We start from the raw sequence: 18759 nt of genomic DNA, 5'->3' as shown, positions 1-18759 counted from the left end.
CAAAGTGTTTATCTTTAATCTATCATCACCTTTCTTCCATTTGGTAAGAATTATGTTTTAAGTGCTTTATGGATGACATAAATTTTTATTTGCTCATTAATAATTAATAAATAGCTATTGTATACGTATAATGTGAAAAATGCTACAGGGTAACAAAGTACATAAATCTTACTAGATACATTCTATTTTAGATTCCCTGATACACTACATCTTTCTTCTGTCACATATAATGGAAGTTAATAGTTTTGCTCAATTAGTTGTTTTCTATCTGTGTTCCACTAAACTTCTAAGAAAAATAATTTTTGGTGCCTTGTCCTAGCTGTATCCCAGGAGATTAGCATACAGTTCTTAAGAAAACAGGTATCTGAAAAATATTTGTTGAGTAAATGAATGGCATCCAAATTTGTTGGGAGGGAAATGCATATTTTTTATTTGGAGTTAATTATCAATACATGGGAAAAAATTACAGGGTCAGAAAATAATTTGAAGAGGAGTGTTTCTGTATGCTATATAGAGGAGATGGAATCTCAGCTCTGATTGGACAGAGGGCCTGCCCATCCCAGGATATGGTGTGGAAGCAAGATAGGGGAGGGGAGGCTAGGGAGGAAACCTGGTCTGGGCATGACATAACTGTCTCACATACCTAAAGTCATAGAAGTTCCACCCAAAGTTCTGAAAGGTGACCACGCTTGTTACAAAACACATCATGAACAACACCATGAATTAATACTTTTTAGAATAAATCTGGTTATTGTGTCGTTGTCAAAAGTATACTTTGGTTGTCTTCTGGAATATATCATATGACTCATTAAATACAATTTTTAAAGGCATACTTTTGGTTCAGGTATGGATGGCACATAGACTTTACCCCAGGTGTCAATTGAGATTAATATCTAGCTAGAGCTGAAAAGGATCTATGCCATGTCACAGTTTGGTAGATACTGGCTAGCAATGTCCATCATGAGCATGGGATAGAGAATGTCTGCCCATGATCCTTGACTCAGATCAGAGACATGCCTGAACAGGTAAGGATTGTTGATAAGGTGTCCAATCTAAAGGGAAAGCACAGAAGGCAGGAACAATGCAAAAATGTCCACTGTTTACCAGCACTATTCACAGTGTCATGGAGGCATCAGTCAAATACATTTGAAAAGAAAAATTACAAGTTTAAGGATTGAAAAAGAAGAGGTAAAACTATGCTTCTTTACAGATTATATAAATGCAAGAATATCAATTAAAAAGCTATAGTCAGAAAATTACCGATTTTACCATCTAATAAGATAGAAAGTTGACAAAAAATTAATATCATAATGTATATGTAAACAACTGGTTAGAAGATCCAACTAAGAGAATACATTTGTTCGCCCATAACTGTTGCTCACCTCTTTCTGTGGCACATAGGAAACTTGACATCCTAGCCTCCTGCAGGCAGACAAGACCATGTGACTAATTCTGAGCATTTTCAGTAGACACTGTATTTGAAGGAAACCAAATAAAGATAGATCTTTACAGAAGAAGGTGAGCTAACAATGTAGAAGGAAAAATCGAATTAGAATATCATCATTCTGTAACACCTAATAAGATTATTGACTTACATATGTCAGTATTAAATGTATTAAGTGTATGATTTACTACTCATAAATGTGAAAATGTAACCGTCTAATAAAGTAACCAGATACTCATTATACTAATCCAGCAGACAATCTAAGCATTATAATCTTAACTAATCAGATATTTAAATTTCCTGAAGTGATGCAATGCGAATTACACATTACCCATCATTTGTCTCAATAAAAATGTTGAACATTTATCCTTAAGCTTTTATATCTAACTTCCAGTTTATAGGAAATGCCGGAGATAGAACAATCTAAATTGCACCATAAGGAAACAACCAGAAAATTCAAAGACATGCAACCCACAGATTAGTACCTGTGTCTCTTCAAAATATTCCTTTCAAAGGAGAGAAGCTTATGGCCTGGATATGCTCATTATAATTCCAAGTGCTTCCTCATACTTCAAACTTCCCTTGTCCTTAGGTTGGGACCACACAGCCAGTTGAGGACAGCAATTCTGGGCCAAGACAGTTAAGAGTCAGTGGCTCTTCTCCATTCCTTTCTTAGAGACCATCATCCAGATCTAGATGGCCAAATGCAAGGTAGGAGAGGGCCACCCAACCTTTGTTGAATTAAACAAGTTAAATGGCAGTCTTTGCCAGCTGTAATATCTAGCATTAAGTATTCTTCACCAATATTGGGCCTGTGCTGAATTTTAAAACACTCAAGGACAAAGCAACAGATGCACTGCATCCTTTTGGATTGGATCTCAATCTGAATAAACTCCTGAAAAAATTATTTGGGAATCGGAGGGAGAAATTCAAATATGAACTCAGTGTTCAGCAGGATGTTGGGCAAAGGCAGAGTGACATGTGTGACCCAGCCCTGGGGAACAGAGCCAGGTAGAGAAGCTAGCAGGAGACACCATGGGGTAGAGCTCACAAAAATAAAAAGGAGAGTCAAAGGAAGTGGCTAAAAATAACTGGTGGCAAAAGTCACAGAGAAATTTATCCATGGAGAGGGTCCATGTCTTGGTACTGTAACACAGCCCAAAGATGTGAACAGGATGTAGTATTTTGAATTGAGTATTCAAAAAAAAAAAAAAGACTAGGCTTTAACCCAGAAGAAATAAAGAATCACTTCAAATTGGTAAGATTAATTATCTGCCATCATTAAAAATGGAGGTTTGAGAACCAAGATAAATCAATTCTAGGAGAAATTGTTGTGCACTTGGGTCTTATGGCTCACGGAGAGTGTGGAATATAGGTGGACCCATAGTTAATTGATGATTAAGGTGTCAGTGGCAAAGGGGAGGTTTCTTTGAAGGAATGGGATTTTGAGAACAGACATCCATAGACAAAGGTATGAAAGGCAGAAGGAAAAGAGTAAATAGTCCATCAGACTGTGCACTCTCTCTTCTGGTCAGTAGCATCCAGAGGCACAAAAGATGCCTGCTCACTAGACTCTGGCCTCCTCTGGAGCTAGACAGTGGGCACCCCAAGGGCTGCCTCACCTCATAGAAACCCACAGAGTAGCCAGATGATGCTCTAGTAACTCTAATGACAACAGTAATTACAGAACAAAATGATGATGCGGAATACCGGCTCACAGCATGAATTCGGTAACTACCGAATAAACAGGTAAACCACCTGAGTAAGAATGTGTAGTAGCTCGCTAATCAGAACTACTCCTGGGCACTGCAGGATAGAGTTCCGTCGAATCAATGATTCTGCATTCATGATTTCTCATCCTTCACACCCTCTCCTCAACATTAATCCCAGAGAGTCGAAAAGAACTCCCGGAAAGTCTGACAAAAATACATAAATCTATGTGAACAGATACCTACATAATGGCTATATATATACACACGGGATCCCTGGGTGGCTCAGCGCTTTAGCGCCTGCCTTCGTCCCAGGACGTGATCCTGGAGACCCGGGATAGAATCCCACATCAGGCTCCCTGCATGGAGCCTGCTTCTCCCTCTGCCTGTTTCTTCCTCTCTCTCTCTCTGTCTCTGTGTCTCTCATGAATAAATAAAATCTTTAAAAAATAAAAATATATATGTCTGTTTTACGCATATCTATAAGTGTGATATATCTATGTGCATATATAGTGAATGTAAATGCATACATATGTACAATCATGGACATGTATATGTATGTATATACAGAGAGAGAGACAAATGTATATGTGTGTGTGTGTGTATAACAAGGTACTGTCTCCACAAAATCATATCAAAAGAGAAATTAGAAGGATGAGTTAAACTAGAGTCAAGACAACTCTACTAAAAATTTCAAGATAAAAAAATTGGAAAATTTTGTGCCCAATTGATTGTGCCAGAATACCATTCCCTCCTTACCTGGTAGCAAAACACTAATTTTACTGGAGGGGCAATATGCCCAACTAAAAGATGACATTTCCCAACTTGTCTGGCACATAGGAGTGGTCATGAACATGTAAATAGAAATAGCAGAAACAGGTATCTGTGGAAATACCCTTTTGGCCTATTGCTTTCCCCTTCTCCCTGGGTGGAACTCCAATGTGATAGTTGAAGCACCAGCAGCCACATTACACCACCTGAAGAAGTGGCTAAAAAGACAGTCTGGAAGTCCAGAAGGAACCTAGAATCCTAATGACTTTGGAGGGCTATCACACTAATATAGGAACGAAACGACTGTCCATGTATCTAAATTAAAACAGCAGTGCCTACTGCAAAACAATTGCTCAACAGTGAGCCAATCTACGTCTTTATTTCATGGATTCATCAAATATTTATGAAGAACAGACTATAATTTATACATCTTGTTGGATGCATGGTACCAAAGTGAATTGGGCCAGTCTTTTCCCTTTAGAAATCCATAGCTTTGTGGAGGAAAAAGGCATGTAAAACAGTAATCACAATTTGATAAATAATCTAAAAGATGATGTAGCAAACTCTGAGCTTTATAGTTATTATACTTCAAAATATTTCTCTTCTGACATAATATGTTTAATTCATATCATTTTCTATTTTCCAAAACCTTGAAAATACATTGAGAGTTTATTAACTATATCCATAATAACATTTGAAGATCACTGTTGAATTTAATTCAATTAAAAAAATGCCAAGGGGCACCTGGGTAGCTCAGTCAGTTAATCATTTGACTCTTGATTTCAGTTCAAGTCATGATCTCAAGGTCCTGGGATGAAGCTCCATGTCAGGCTCCAAGCTCATTAGAATTCCTTATTGCAAAAGAGGTGTCTTCTGAAAAACACAGCAAAATGTTTCCTGTTCCAGAAGAAGGTCAATTAATAAATACGGGGGGGAGGGGAAGCTAACTTAGAAAATCACCATTTTGCAATCCCCAGTGTAATCATCAATTCAGGCAAGGGTCAGGAGTGGTTGTTAATATCTCCAAGTGTGCCACATGCCTATCAGAATGACTACAGCATGCAGCACTGACAACATCCAGTCCTGGCCAGGGTGTGGTGCAACAGGATGCCCCATTCACAGCTGATGAGGACATAAAATGTTACAGCCACTTTGAAAGATTGACAGTTTCCCACAAAACTCAACATACTCTTACCATACAATCCAGTGATCACTCTCCTTGATAAACACAGGTGTTTTCAGTAGCTTCACTTATAATCATCAACTAAGATACATGCAAGATGCCCTTCAACAGGTGAATGAGTAAATAAACTTGGTACGGACAATGGAATATTATTTAGCTATGAAAAGAAATGAGCTTCCAAGCCATGAAAAGACATGAAGGAAACTTAAAGTGCATTTTACAGATTGAAAATATCCAAACCAAAAAGACCACATACTATTTAATTCCAGCTATATACCATTCTGGAAAAAGGTGAAACTAGAGATACAGTGAAAAGATCAGGGTTTTGGGGTGAGAAAGATGACTAGGTAGGACAGGATTTTTAGGGCAGTGAAAAGTATGTGGTAGGATACCATATGAGACTGTAACAGTGGGTATATGTCAAAACCCAAGAATAGAGTGAACCCTAATGTAAACTATGAATTTGGGGTAATAATGATGAATCAGGGGACACCTAAGTAGCTCAGCAGTTTGGCGCAGCCTTCAGCCCAGGGCGTGATCCTGGAATCCTAAGATGGAGTCCCACGTCAGGCTCCCTGCATGGAGCCTCCTTCTCCCTCTGCCTGTGTCTCTGCCTCTCTCTCTCTCTCTCTCTCTGTCTCTCTCTCTGTCTCTCATGAATAAATAAATAAAATCTTTTTTAAAAAATGATGATGAATCAGTGCATGCTCACCAATTGTAACAAATGTACCACTCTGGTGCTGATGTTAATAGTGGGAGAGGTTGTGCAAGTGGGAGGTGAGGGAATATACGGGAATATATATATATATCTCACATATGCATAAGATAAAAGATTGTCGGAAGCAATATAGTCACATGGTGCCCAAGTACCATCCCACAGTCTATTAGTAATTATAATTAGTTTGTCATTACAATGGAGAAAGCTTGTAGTCTCCACCTTCTCCTGGGGACTAAATTTAGCCTCTCTAGTAGTGGAAGAGCCCAGATATTACAACAGGGTGCAGTATGAAGTATTACATAGTATATGATATTTCTGAAATTAACATATCACCTATATATATCACACAATGGAATATACTAGAATGGAACTATACATACAATGGAATACTACTCAGCCATAAAGAATGAAATTTTGCCATTTGCACTGATGTGGGTAGGGCTAGAGAGAATTATGCTAAGTGAAATAAGTCAATGAGAGAAAGAAAAATACCATTTTATTTCACTTGTATGTGGAATTTAAGAAACAAAATGAATGAGCAAAAGGGGGAAGAGAGAGAGGCAAACCATAAGAGACTCTTAACTCTAGAGAGCAGTTACCAAAGGGGAGGGGGATGGGGGATGATTGAAGTTGGTGATGGGAATGACACTTGCTGTCATGAGCAATGGGTGTTCTATAAAAGTGTTGAGTCACTATATTGTATACCCGAAACTAACATTACACTGTATGTTAACTGGAATTTAAATAAAAACTTTTAAGAAAAGGAAAAGAAAGCTTTCTATATCTCAATGATGGGAATCTTTGGGGTGATAGACTGCAAACTGAGTGCATTATCAGAGTCTCTTGTGCAAATGATAAAAATCAAAATTTGCATGGCATTTTACAAAATGCTTTGTTATATTTGTTATTTCCATATTTTTAACCTTCTTGAGAGTCAGATATCTGTAGGAATTCTCACAGTCTATCCTCTAACCTGAAAAGCTCAGTACATGCCAGAAAAATAAAAGAAAATCTTGGGATTCAAAGTGCAGTTTATTGCAGATTATTTAGGAAAGTTACATGTGTAGTGTGGTCAGAGGAACAGGAGCTTTGGAATCACAGTCTGGGCTCAAAACCCACTTCTACTTGTGAAAGGTATACCCCTTGGTGAGTTATGTGCCTACCTGAGTCTCATACTTACCTGACAGGGCTGTTTTGAGGATTACATAAAATAGGCCATTGAAAGCACACAGTGTTTAGTACTTGATAAGTATTTCTCATCAGAACGCTTCATGATTTTTTTCTAGTTGTCTGGTTGCCACAGTGCCCAAGGACCTACCTGGGAGTGGTATGTCTTCCAGTCAGTGTTTCCTACATCCAGGGCTTGCCTGTACTTTTTACTTCAAAAGTAAAAAAAATGAATACTCATCGGGCTCCCTGCATGGAGTCTGCTTCCCCTCTGCCTGTGTCTCTGCCTCTCTCTGTGTGTGTCTCTCATGAATAAATAAACAAAATCCTAAAAAAAAAAAAGCGGGGGAGGGGGGAACGCCTGGTTGGCTCAGCAGTTGAGCGTCTGCCATTGACCCAGGGCGATCATGGAGTTGCGGGATCAAGTCCCACATCAGGCTCCCTGCATGGAGCCTTCTTCTCCCTCTGCCTGTGTCTCTCTCTCTCTCTGCATCTCTCATGAATAAATAAACAAAATCTTAAAAAAAAAAAAAGAATACTTCACATGCCTGAGAGTGTGGTCTCTTAGTTTAGAGTGAGGTCTCTCCAATTAGTGAATGATGGAGAAATGTCAAAACTTTTGTCCTGGGACGCCTGGGTGGCTCAGCAGTTGAGCATCTGCCTTTGGCTCAGGGTGTGATCCCGGGGTCCTGGGATCAAGTACTGCATCAGGCTCCCTGCACGGAGCCTGCTTCTCCCTCTGCCTGTATCTCTGCCTCTGTGTGTGTGTGTGTGTGTCCCATGAATAAATAAATAAAATCTTTAAAAAAAAAAAAAAAAACTCTTGTCCTCAGAATGGTCACAAAGGGTAACAATATGTTGCTGAAAATTAATAATTTTTACAGAAAGCTGCATGAACTTCTTTCAAGATAAATCATATATTTTGAGAGCAAATTTTTTCCTACACAAAACGTATAGGGAAAGTCATAATCTTCCCTTGTTCTCCACATAAAAATCCTGTGACCCAGAATGCTTTCACCATCACACTTGGATTTGTTTTGGGGGGGTTCCCCCCAATTTTATTGAAAAATAGTTGACATATTTCACTGTGTAAGTTTTAGGCATATGCAGGATGTTTTTGTTTACATATATTGTGAAATGATTGTAAAACATTCAACTAACATTCATTTTTCTAATACAGATACGATAAAAACAAAGAAAATCTCCTTGAGATAAGATCATAAAAAATCATAGGATTTTTTAATCTTCTAATTAGAAACTTGTGCCCTTGACTACCTTCCTCTAATTCCCCTTCCTGCCACCCTCAACCTCTAGTAACCACAAGTCTGACTTCTTTTTCTATGAATTTGTATCTTTTGTTCTCTTTTAGTTTCCACATGTGAATGAGATCGTACAGGATTTGTCTTTGTCTGACTTATTGCACTCAGCATAATGCCTTCAAGATCCATCCATGTTGTTGCAAATGGTAGAATTTCTTCATTTTTGTGGCTAAATAATACACACACACACACACACACATTCACTATTGTAAGTAATATTGCAACCAATATGGGAGGTGTAGGTATCGTTTTGAATTAGTGCTTTGTTTCCTTTGGATATATTCCCACAAGTGGAATTGCTGGATGATATGATAATTTTATTTTTCATTTTTTGAGGAACCTCAGTACTGCTTTCTATAACTGCTTCAGCAATTTCCATTCCCAGAAACAGTGCATAAGCGTTCCTTTTTCTCCACATCATTGCTATGTGAAAAAAATGAAACTGTACCCATATTTTACACCATTTACAAAAATTAACTCAAAATGGATTAAAGACTTAAATGTAAGACCTGAAACCATGAAACTTCTAGAAGAAAACATAGGGAAAAACCTGCTTGACATGGGTCTTGCTGATGATTTTTTGGCTATGACACCTAAAGTACAAGCAACAAAATAAAAAACAAACAAGTAGGAGACATCAACCAAGCAACTCTTGCAAGAGTTAAATGAATTGAGATGTGCAAAACACTTAGAAGTTGTATAATAAGTAGGAAGATTCCAAAAGTATTATTGCTATTATGATGATGATGATGATGATCACAATGCTAGTGGTTGTTATTTCCTTGAGCAACTGTAGTCTGTTCTAACATAGGTTTTGTAGGTGTACATATCTAATTTCTACATGAAAATAATTGTGTAAGAATGTTCAAGTGTAGCACAATATGATTGTCAAAAATCTATCACCAAAACAAAACAAACAAACAAAAAAGCTTCTGTTGTTTTTTTAAAAGGTGAATCTGAGAAAAGAACGCATTAGCTCCAAGAAAAGCCTGCTCTGATGGTAAAGGCATGGACTCTGTTCAGGAGACCTCTAACCGAATCCTGAGGTTACATTTATTTTATTGGCTAGCTATGTGACCTTGAATAAAGCTACTCCATCTCCACACATCCACACATCCCCCACCTCAGGTCCTCACTATAAAATAGAAATAACTACCTGGTGTGACTTTCAGAGGCATATTGTGAGTATCAGGTAAAATATATCAAGACCTTATTTGTATTACAATACTATTTCTATATTATTGAACAACTGCCTAATGAAAAGCATATTTCTAGTAGATATGAGATCATCAAGTGAATTCATATATTAGAAAAATGACTAGACTGAGAATTCAGATCCTTGTTTTACTAGTTACATAATGTTGGGCATTGAGTCAAGGTTCAGAGACCTTGTTTCTTTAACTATAAAGCTGTCCTACTAATCTGTGATCTCCCTGTGGGTCAAATTAGATTATGTGTAGGAAAGTGCCCTGTGAATTGGAAATATTCTTGTTAGGATAAAATATTTTCATACTCATTACTTATATAATTTAGAAATTCAGTGATTGTAGTTGTTGTTGCTAAAATATGTATTTGGGGGATTAAAGTCTCAAAGGTAAATCTCCTTGCATTAAATGCGTTATGTGCACCATGCTTGTGCTTTCTCACTTGTCTTCATACAGGAACCAAATGACTATTTTTTAAGATTTTAATTATTTATTTGAGAGAAGAGAGAGAGAGAGCATGTGTGCATGAGTGGAGGGAGGGGCAAAGTAAGAAGGAGAAGCAGACTCCCCACTGACCATGACCTGAGCAGAAGACAGATGCTTAACGGACTCAGCCACACAGGTGCTTCCACCCAAGTGATCTTTTAAACACATTAATCAAACCATCTCACCCCCCTTGATCAAAAATATCCAGAGGATTCCAAATGTACTTAGAATAATGTACAGTTAACCTATCAAGGCCTATAAGCCCCTCCATGATGTAGCAATCTCCTCCTTCATCTGCTTCCCATCTCTCACTTTCTCTACCTTCTGCACACTTTCTCTACTCCAAGGACCTTGATGAGACCCCAGAGCACATCAAGCTCTTTCGTATAGGAGGGCCTTTGCACAATAGTTCTCTCTAACAAGAATATATACTTTCTCCTGATTTTTGCATAGTTGCCCCTTACCATCCTTCAGACCTCAGTAAGCTCTAACTTGTACCTTTAACACTGTGTGTTCTATTCTCTTTGGCTTCGTTCATTTACATAGTTACAGCCAAAGGTATTGATAGCCTTCTTGATAAATGTCAGCAAACTTTGGGAGAGATGATGCTGAACAACCACTAAAACCAGAGAAATCCACTTCCATGTGACAGGAAAAGAATCTTCATTCGCTTCTGTAAAATTCCAAAGCTGTTTTTTTTTTTTTCAATTTTTTATTGCAGCTCTTAGCTCCTGTGTTCCAAGACTAGGAAAACAAAACAAAGAAATGTCTCTACCAAGTTTTGCCTGCAGTATTTCGAATTATGACAGCTTCCCTTTTCTTGAGATCCTCCCATCTTGCCAAGGTTCCTAGCCTCCAAGAAAAGACCTTTCTTTTTTTTTTTTTTTTTTTTTTTTTTTTTTTTTTTTTTAATATTTTTTTTAATTTTTATTTATTTATGATAGTCACAGAGAGAGAGAGAGAGGCGCAGAGACACAGGCAGAGGGAGAAGCAGGCTCCATGCACCGGGAGCCCAACGTGGGATTCGATCCCGGGTCTCCAGGATCGCGCCCTGGGCCAAAGGCAGGCGCCAAACCGTGGCGCCACCCAGGGATCCCAGAAAAGACCTTTCTTGATAACTATAAGACTGTGAGGAGCCCTGTTATTGATAAAACAGGTATCAGTACAGCTTCCTGGGAAAGAAGCTTAGTAGGCACTGGTTCCACATATGAACTATAACCATTGTCCCTAAAAAATGAGCTTGTTGTAAATGATTAAATGACACTTTTTCTTCTTTTTTAAATATTTTATTTATTTGACAGAGAGAGGAGAGAGAGAGCACAAGCAGGGGGAATGGCAGGCAGAAGAGGAGGGAGAAGTAGACTCCCTGCTGAGCAGAGAGCCCAATGTGGGACTCCATCCCAGGACCCTGGAATCACAGCCTGAGCTGAAAGCAGATGTTTACCTGACTGAGCCATCCAGGTGCTCCAAATGATACTTATTCCTAAATATGGCACTCCTATGCTGTGGTTACACTATCAATCTTTCCAATTACATCCTGCTAAAAAGAAGACTTGGTTCTTTTTTTTTTTTTTTTTAATGGAAGAGCCAGAATCTTGTTGAATTCAGGCTTTCCTTTTTTTTAAGATTTTATTTATTCATTCATGAGAGACACAGAGAGAAGATAGAGACATACGCAGGCTCCTCGCAGGGATCCTGATGTAAGACTCAATCCCAGAACTCTGGAATCACCCCCTGGGTCAAAGGCAGACGCTCAACCACTGAGCTACCCAGGCAGCCCGAAGACTTGGTTCTTATTGAACCTATAAAAATAAGTACATGCCCATAAAAGAGGAAGGATCTCAGTAATAGCCACTTTGATAGAATCAGTCTTCTGCTCTAAATAGGTTCATGGATAAAAGAAATTAATATCTTTCATGTTGTCAATAAAATGGTTTGATTGTTTATAGATATACAGTGGTTAGAGTAAATTTCATTCCATATATTTGTCTAAGCTTAACCCATATTAAGACATTCATCTGAAATCCACTTCAGAATTAGAATTAGTGGGCAGCCCTGGTGGCTCAGCGGTTTAGCGCCACTTTCAGTCAAGGGTGTGATCCTGGAGTCCCGGGATCGAGTCCCACGTCAAGCTCCCTGCATGGAGCCTGCTTCTCCCTCTGCCTGTGTCTCTGCCTCTCTCTCTCTCTGTGTATCTCATGAATAAATAAAGAAAATCTTTAAAAAAAAAAAAAAGAATTAGAATTAGTCTACTGAACACTTGTTATTTTACAATCTACACTAAGATTCCCCATAAGAGAATAGAGAAAAGAAAAAAAGGAGGGAAGGAAAAAAGCCATTAGAAACTCTTAATGAAAAAAAAAAGAAACTCTTAATGATAGAGAACAAACTGAGGGTTGATGGAGGGAGATTGGGTGGAGGATGGGCTAGATGGGTGATGGGCATTAAGGAAGGCACTTGTTGTGATGAGCACTGAGGGTTGTATGAATTCAGTGAATCACTGAATTCTACTCCAGAAACCAATATTGCACTGTATGTTAACTAACTAGAATTTAAATTAAAAAAAAAGATTCCCCATAAGACATTTTCTAGAATTCTGAGAGTATTGGTTGGAATGAGATCTTTCAAAAAGAGTTTTATGGCAACCTATATGCATATGCATAACTTCCTTCACTGAGGATCAGAAACAGATCAAGAGGAAAGGAAAAGACTTCATATGCTCATCAGAAAATAGAACATTAACCACCTTTAAATTTCTCTCATTGAGTCCATCATCCAGCCCTATGAAATTATTTCGTTCTACTGGATCTTGGTCTGAGTCTGTTTTTATATTGTCAACTACTTCTGGACTAAGAGGCCCAAGGGACCAGATTCACCCCCTGCTATGGCCTTATAAGTGTGGCAATGTCAGCAGTTCATGGTGGGAGGCCCATACCAATGAGTCAATTTCTTGGAACAGCCCTTTGCAAAGTGACTTTTTAGTGTTTCCTGCTATATGTGTTTTTCACAAGATACAATTCTAGCTTGTAGCACCAGAGCCTTCAGGCAGATGAGAATAGTTCAGAAACTTCCTATTGATTACAAAATTGAATGGACCTAATTCAATTATTTTGGTAACTAAAATTATCAACTGGAGGAAAGAGAAACCTCTACATTTTGGTGTAAGACATAACCACTTTAGGGATCCCTGGGTGGCGCCGCGGTTTAGCGCCTGCCTTTGGCCCAGGGCGTGATCCTGGAGACCCGGGATCGAATCCCACGTCGGGCTCCCGGTGCATGGAGCCTGCTTCTCCCTTTGCCTGTGTCTCTGCCTCTCTCTCTCTGTGACTATCATAAATAAAAAAAAAAAAAAAAAAAAAAGACATAACCACTTTACATTAATTTGGTTAATTATTACAGTGAAAGCATAACAATCCCCAGAGCCCTTCTTTCCATCCTGATGATTGTACAATCTGTGATGAAGCAAATATATATTAATAAATTTTCTCAGGAAAGGTCTAGTTGCCCTTTTTTGACCTGATAGCTTTTACCCACATTTTCTCAGGGCAAATCCCCTAATGGGGCTAAACTAATGCAGAAATGAAGAAATGTAGAGCATGCCAACTATACCACATTGTTCTCAGCATCCCTGTTGCCACTGATTCCCATGCCATGGATTTCAGCTAAAAGAACAAGCCTTAGAAGTCATCCCCTAAGAAGTGCCAAAGATGGCTCTGAGTATAATAATACCTCAGCTTTATTTTTCTAAACAAAAACATAGCTGAATGGTTGCATTGGATACCTTAATAGCTACAGTTTCTGTACAGTTTTTCCCCCCAAATAACAGGAAGGGGTACCTGGGTGGCTCAGCCAATTAAGCTTCTGACTCTTGGTTTTGGCTCAAGTCATGATCTTAGGGTTCTGGGATCAAGCCCTGCATGGGGCTCTATGTTCAGTACAGAGTCTTCTTGTCCTTCTCCCTCTGCTCCTCCACCACTCTTTCTCTCTCTCTCTCTCTAAAATAAGTATATAAAATCTTTTTAAAAATTAAAAACAGAGAAAACTAATAATATTAATTAATTAGGGGACAATTAACAAGAGACTTAATAGCTTTCAGATGCGATGAATTTTTATTCTTTGTTTTAACAATTCAGTAGCATAACAGAAGTTAGCCAAAGGGCTTAGAGTACCTGACAAGGTAAGAATTCCCAGTCTCTGGATGGATTACAGTAAGGTAGAGAATAGTTCTTGTTTACAGCAGACTCAATATTCTAAGGCCAATTTTAAGTTACCAGGTCCCTCATCTTTATTATACATGCATTTATTTTGCTTCTTAATTTGAAAATATACAGTAATATGTGCATATGATCTTAAACATATAGCTACATAACAATATCATGATTAGCTTTCAACCTTGACTTTAAAATATAATTTACTTAATCATCATATTAAAAAAATTAACTATATACCACATTGACCTTATCTTCTCAATTTCAGCCTTAGAAAAAAGAAGTCAAAACCATACTAGGTAACTCTACCCCTTTGCTCTATGAATTTTAGTTTCTTTAAAAATTTTGTAGAAAACCAAAGATTTCTCATAAATTTACCCTGCTAAATATTAATCCTAAAGTCTTTAAGTCATTTAAATTGACAATACAAAGTAACAAATCACTAGTGATATTAAAAGGTCATCAAAAAGATAATATGAATGAATTACAAAAGACAACGCAAGTGGGGTAGCTAAGTCCAAACAATTGCCAAAACGTACAATAAAGTCATCATTTGTTGTCATTCAACTTAACTGAAAACATTTGCATTCTTCATAACCTGAAATATTTTGTGGAAATAATGATAACTTATCTGACTCATAACCAATGTGAAAAAATCAGGATATTTATTAACTAGGATTTTCCATGAGAAAAGCCAAGTCTTGGAGTGCTGGGGTGGCACAGTTAGTTAAGGATCTGACTCTTGGTTTCAGCTCAGATCATGATCTCAGCAACCTGGGATCAAGCCCCACATCAGACTCCAAGATCAGCATGGAGTCTACTTGCAATTCTCTCTCCCTCTCCCTTTATACCTCCTGTTCATGCTCTCTCTCTTTAAAATAAATAAATAAATCTTTAGGGGGAAAAAATCAAGTCTTACATCAGATGCAATAAAATAAAATCGAGCAATTCTGATGCTTACTTGCATTCCACACATGGTAAAATCAGGGAAAATAGATAAAGCTATTTATCAGACAAGTCTCATCACTTCACAGATTACCTTGGCTAAGAGTAATGTGTAAATCTGGATTTATATATAATTCTATATTGAGTTCCCTAGCTAAAAATGCTTTATACAAGTGTTATTAATACATTTTTGATAATTGCTCATGCAACACTTATTTCTATTCCTTTTTCTTATTTTTAAAGGTAAATACCTATATAGTGAGAACAAATCATGAGTTTCTGTAATTAATTCATCTTCTAGAATGTGTTTAAAAAATCCTCCACTGATATGTAAGGCCACAAACACAAAAGATCCCTAAAGTACCTAGTCACTTCCCCTCTGGAAGGAAAAGTTTTCTCAAGTGGAAACACAGGAAACTTGTAGCGATTCTGGTCCTAGTTCCAAAGTAAACATACAGGGAGGCGCCCGCAGAGGCGAGTCTGCGGCTGCAGAGGGGGAGGCTCCTGGCTTGGTCTTCGGGCGCCACCGGGAAGGTGAACGTGGCCAAGTTACGTTACCTGAGCTGGGATGACTTCAGGGTCCTGACCGCGGTTGAAATGGGCGTGAGGAACCATGAAATAGTTCCCTGCAGTTTAGTTGCTTCTATAGCCAGCCTTAAACATGGTGGCTGTAATAAAGTTTTAACAGAATTAGTGAAACATAAACTCATAGCTTGGGAGCGCACCAAAACTGTCCAGGGCTACCGGTTGACAAATGCAGGCTATGATTACCCAGCTTTGAAAACACTTTCTTCTAGACAGGTAGTTGCGTCCGCTGGAAACCAGGTGGGTGTTGGCAAAGAATCGGATATTTACATTGTTGCAAATGAAGAAGGACAGCGGTTGGCGTTGACGCTTCACAGACTGGGTGGCGCAGCTATTTGGCGCCTGCCTTTGGCCCAGGGCGCGATCCTGGAGACCCGGGATCGAATCCCACGTCGGGCTCCCGGTGCATGGAGCCTGCTTCTCCCTCTGCGTCTCTCTCTCTCTCTCTCTCTCTCTGTGACTATCATAAATAAATTTTAAAAAAATAATAAAAAAAAATAAAGCTTCACAGACTGGGAAGAACCTCCTTTCGAAATCTGAAAAACAAGCGTGATTATCATAAACACAGGCATAACATGTCCTGGCTTTATTTATCTCGTCTCTCTGCCATGAAAGAATTTGCCTATATGAAGGCATTGTATGACCGGAAATTCCCGGTCCCAAAACCAATTGATTATAACCGCCATGCAGTGGTCATGGAACTCGTAAATGGCTAACCTCTATGTCAGATACACCATGTGGAAGATCCTGCGTCAGTACATGATGAAGCTGTGGAACTAATTGTCAGACTTGCAAATCATGGACTGATTCACCGAGATTTTAATGAATTCAATCTCATTTTAGATAAAGATGACCACATCACCATGATTGATTTTCCACAGATGGTTTCAACCTCTCATCACAACGCTGAATGGTATTTTGACAGAGATGTTAAATGCATTAGAGATTTCTTCATGGAACGTTTCAGCTATGAAAGTGAGCTTTATCCAACTTTTAGTGATATCACTAGTGATATCAGGAAGGAGCACTCCCTTGATGTAGAGGTTTCCGCCAGCGGCTACACAAAGGAAATGCAGGCAGATGATGAACTACTTCATCCAGTAGGTCCAACTGATAGAAATATTGAAACAGAAGATGAGTCTGAATTCTCACATTCTGATGAAGAGATGTCAGAAAAAGCAAGTGTTTGTAGTTTAGAAAATCAGAGTGATGTGATCAAAACTCTACAGATGAGTCAACTGACTGTTGTGTATCATCTGGAGACCTTGAACAAATAAAGGAAGATGATTTCTCAGAGGAGAGTGCTGATGCACACAATTTTGAATTACCTGAACTCAGTCAGGCTTTAGAAGAAATAGACGAGCAAGTCATTGACAACAGTTCTATAACTGAGTATTCTGAGGAAAAAAACAAAACTAAAAATGACACCAGGCAAGATGGTAAAGCAAGTCAAGGAGGAATGCCCATGGGCTATGAAAAGTATGAAGATGCATGCCCTCATCTGATTGCCTTGTCCTTAAACAAAGAAATCATGCCTTTCAGAAATGAAGAAAATACAGAAGATATTAAACAGTACAGAACAAGAAATCTGAGTGTTACATCTGTGGGCAGTGTTTTAAGCTGTTCAACAATTCCTCCGGAATTGGCGAAACAGAAGGTGAAACGTCAGTTGACAAAACAGCAAAAATCAGCTGTAAGATGTTGATTGCAAAAAGGAGAAGCAAATATATTTACAAAACAACGGAGAGAAAACATGCAAAATATTAAGTCAAGCTTGGAAGCAGCCAGCTTCTGGGAAGAGTAATATATTTAAGATCTTGAATATTTTTCAAAATGTTACTATGATCCCCCTTTTAAGACACCCCTTCACTAGTCTTTTCTAGACCAAGGCAGATACATAAATGGATAAATAAACTCTTTCATCTATTAAAAAAAAAAGTAAACATACATACATTAAATAAATAAATAAAAACTAATCTCTCTTCAGAAATAATCAGACAAGGGATAGGGTAATTGGATTATTGGCTTTAAGGAGAGCACCTGATGTGATGAGCACTGGGTGTTATGTACAACTGATAAATTATTGAACATTACATCTGAAACTAATGATGAACTTTAAGTTGGCTAATTGAATTTATATAAAAATTTTTTAGAAGAAATAATCAGATAAAAGAGTACAGCTCTTTGGGGGGAGATTTTGGGGAGAATGGAAAGGTTCCTTGACAGAATATGTTCTGATGATGGCAAGAGATGCAAGGGTGAGGGAACTGGGACTTTTTCATGGCATGGGGACTTAGAACACTGAGTTAATATCTTACTTGGATGAATGAGTAAATTTTACCAAAATAGCTAAGAATTTACCTAAGTCATGCTAGACAACTCCAAAGTGCTTTACTTACCAGAACATATTTTCCTTACATTAAAATCCATCTTTTGCAGAGCTCCTTAACCTAAAAGGGTAGAAACATAAGGCTGGCAGTAGACCTGTCCACAGTGACATGGTAAGCCAGAAAAAACTGGCATGATAAATTCAAGGTGCTAAATGAGAAAAAATATGCAGCCAAGAATACTTTATCCAGTAAGGCTGTAATTCAGAATGGAAGGCTAGATAAGGAGTTTTCAGGACAAAAAACAACCTAAAAGAATTTGTGATCACTAAAACATCCCTGCAAGAAATATTAAAGAGGATCCGTTATGCAAAGAGAGAGCCCCAAAGTAACAATGACTAGAAAGGAAGAGAGATAATCTGCAGAAATAGTGACCTTCCATGTAATACAGTGGTACTAAATTCATATCTTTCAATAATTACTCTGAATGTAAATGGACTAAATGCTCCAATCAAAAGACATAAGGTATCAGACTGGATTAAAAAAAAACATAAGACCCATAGATATGCTGTCAATAAGACACTCATTTTAGACCCAAGCTACCTCCAGATTGAAAGTGAAGGGGTGGAGAACAATTTACCATGATAAAAGACATCAAAAAAAAAAAAAAAAAAAAGCTGGCGTAGCAGACA

The 18759-nt window shown here is 38.1% G+C and overlaps 1 pseudogene; it reads left to right on the top strand.

The window, feature by feature from the left end:
• The first annotated feature begins 3143 nt into the window (after nucleotides 1–3143).
• On the top strand, nucleotides 3144–17771 carry LOC112678359 (serine/threonine-protein kinase RIO2-like; annotated as a pseudogene).
• Nucleotides 17772–18759: the final 988 nt, after the last annotated feature.

The sequence above is a fragment of the Canis lupus genome, chromosome 29 (genome assembly GCF_003254725.2).
Source record: "Canis lupus dingo isolate Sandy chromosome 29, ASM325472v2, whole genome shotgun sequence".
Classification (NCBI taxonomy): domain Eukaryota; kingdom Metazoa; phylum Chordata; class Mammalia; order Carnivora; family Canidae; genus Canis; species Canis lupus.
This window is presented reverse-complemented; position numbering and strand designations above follow the sequence as displayed.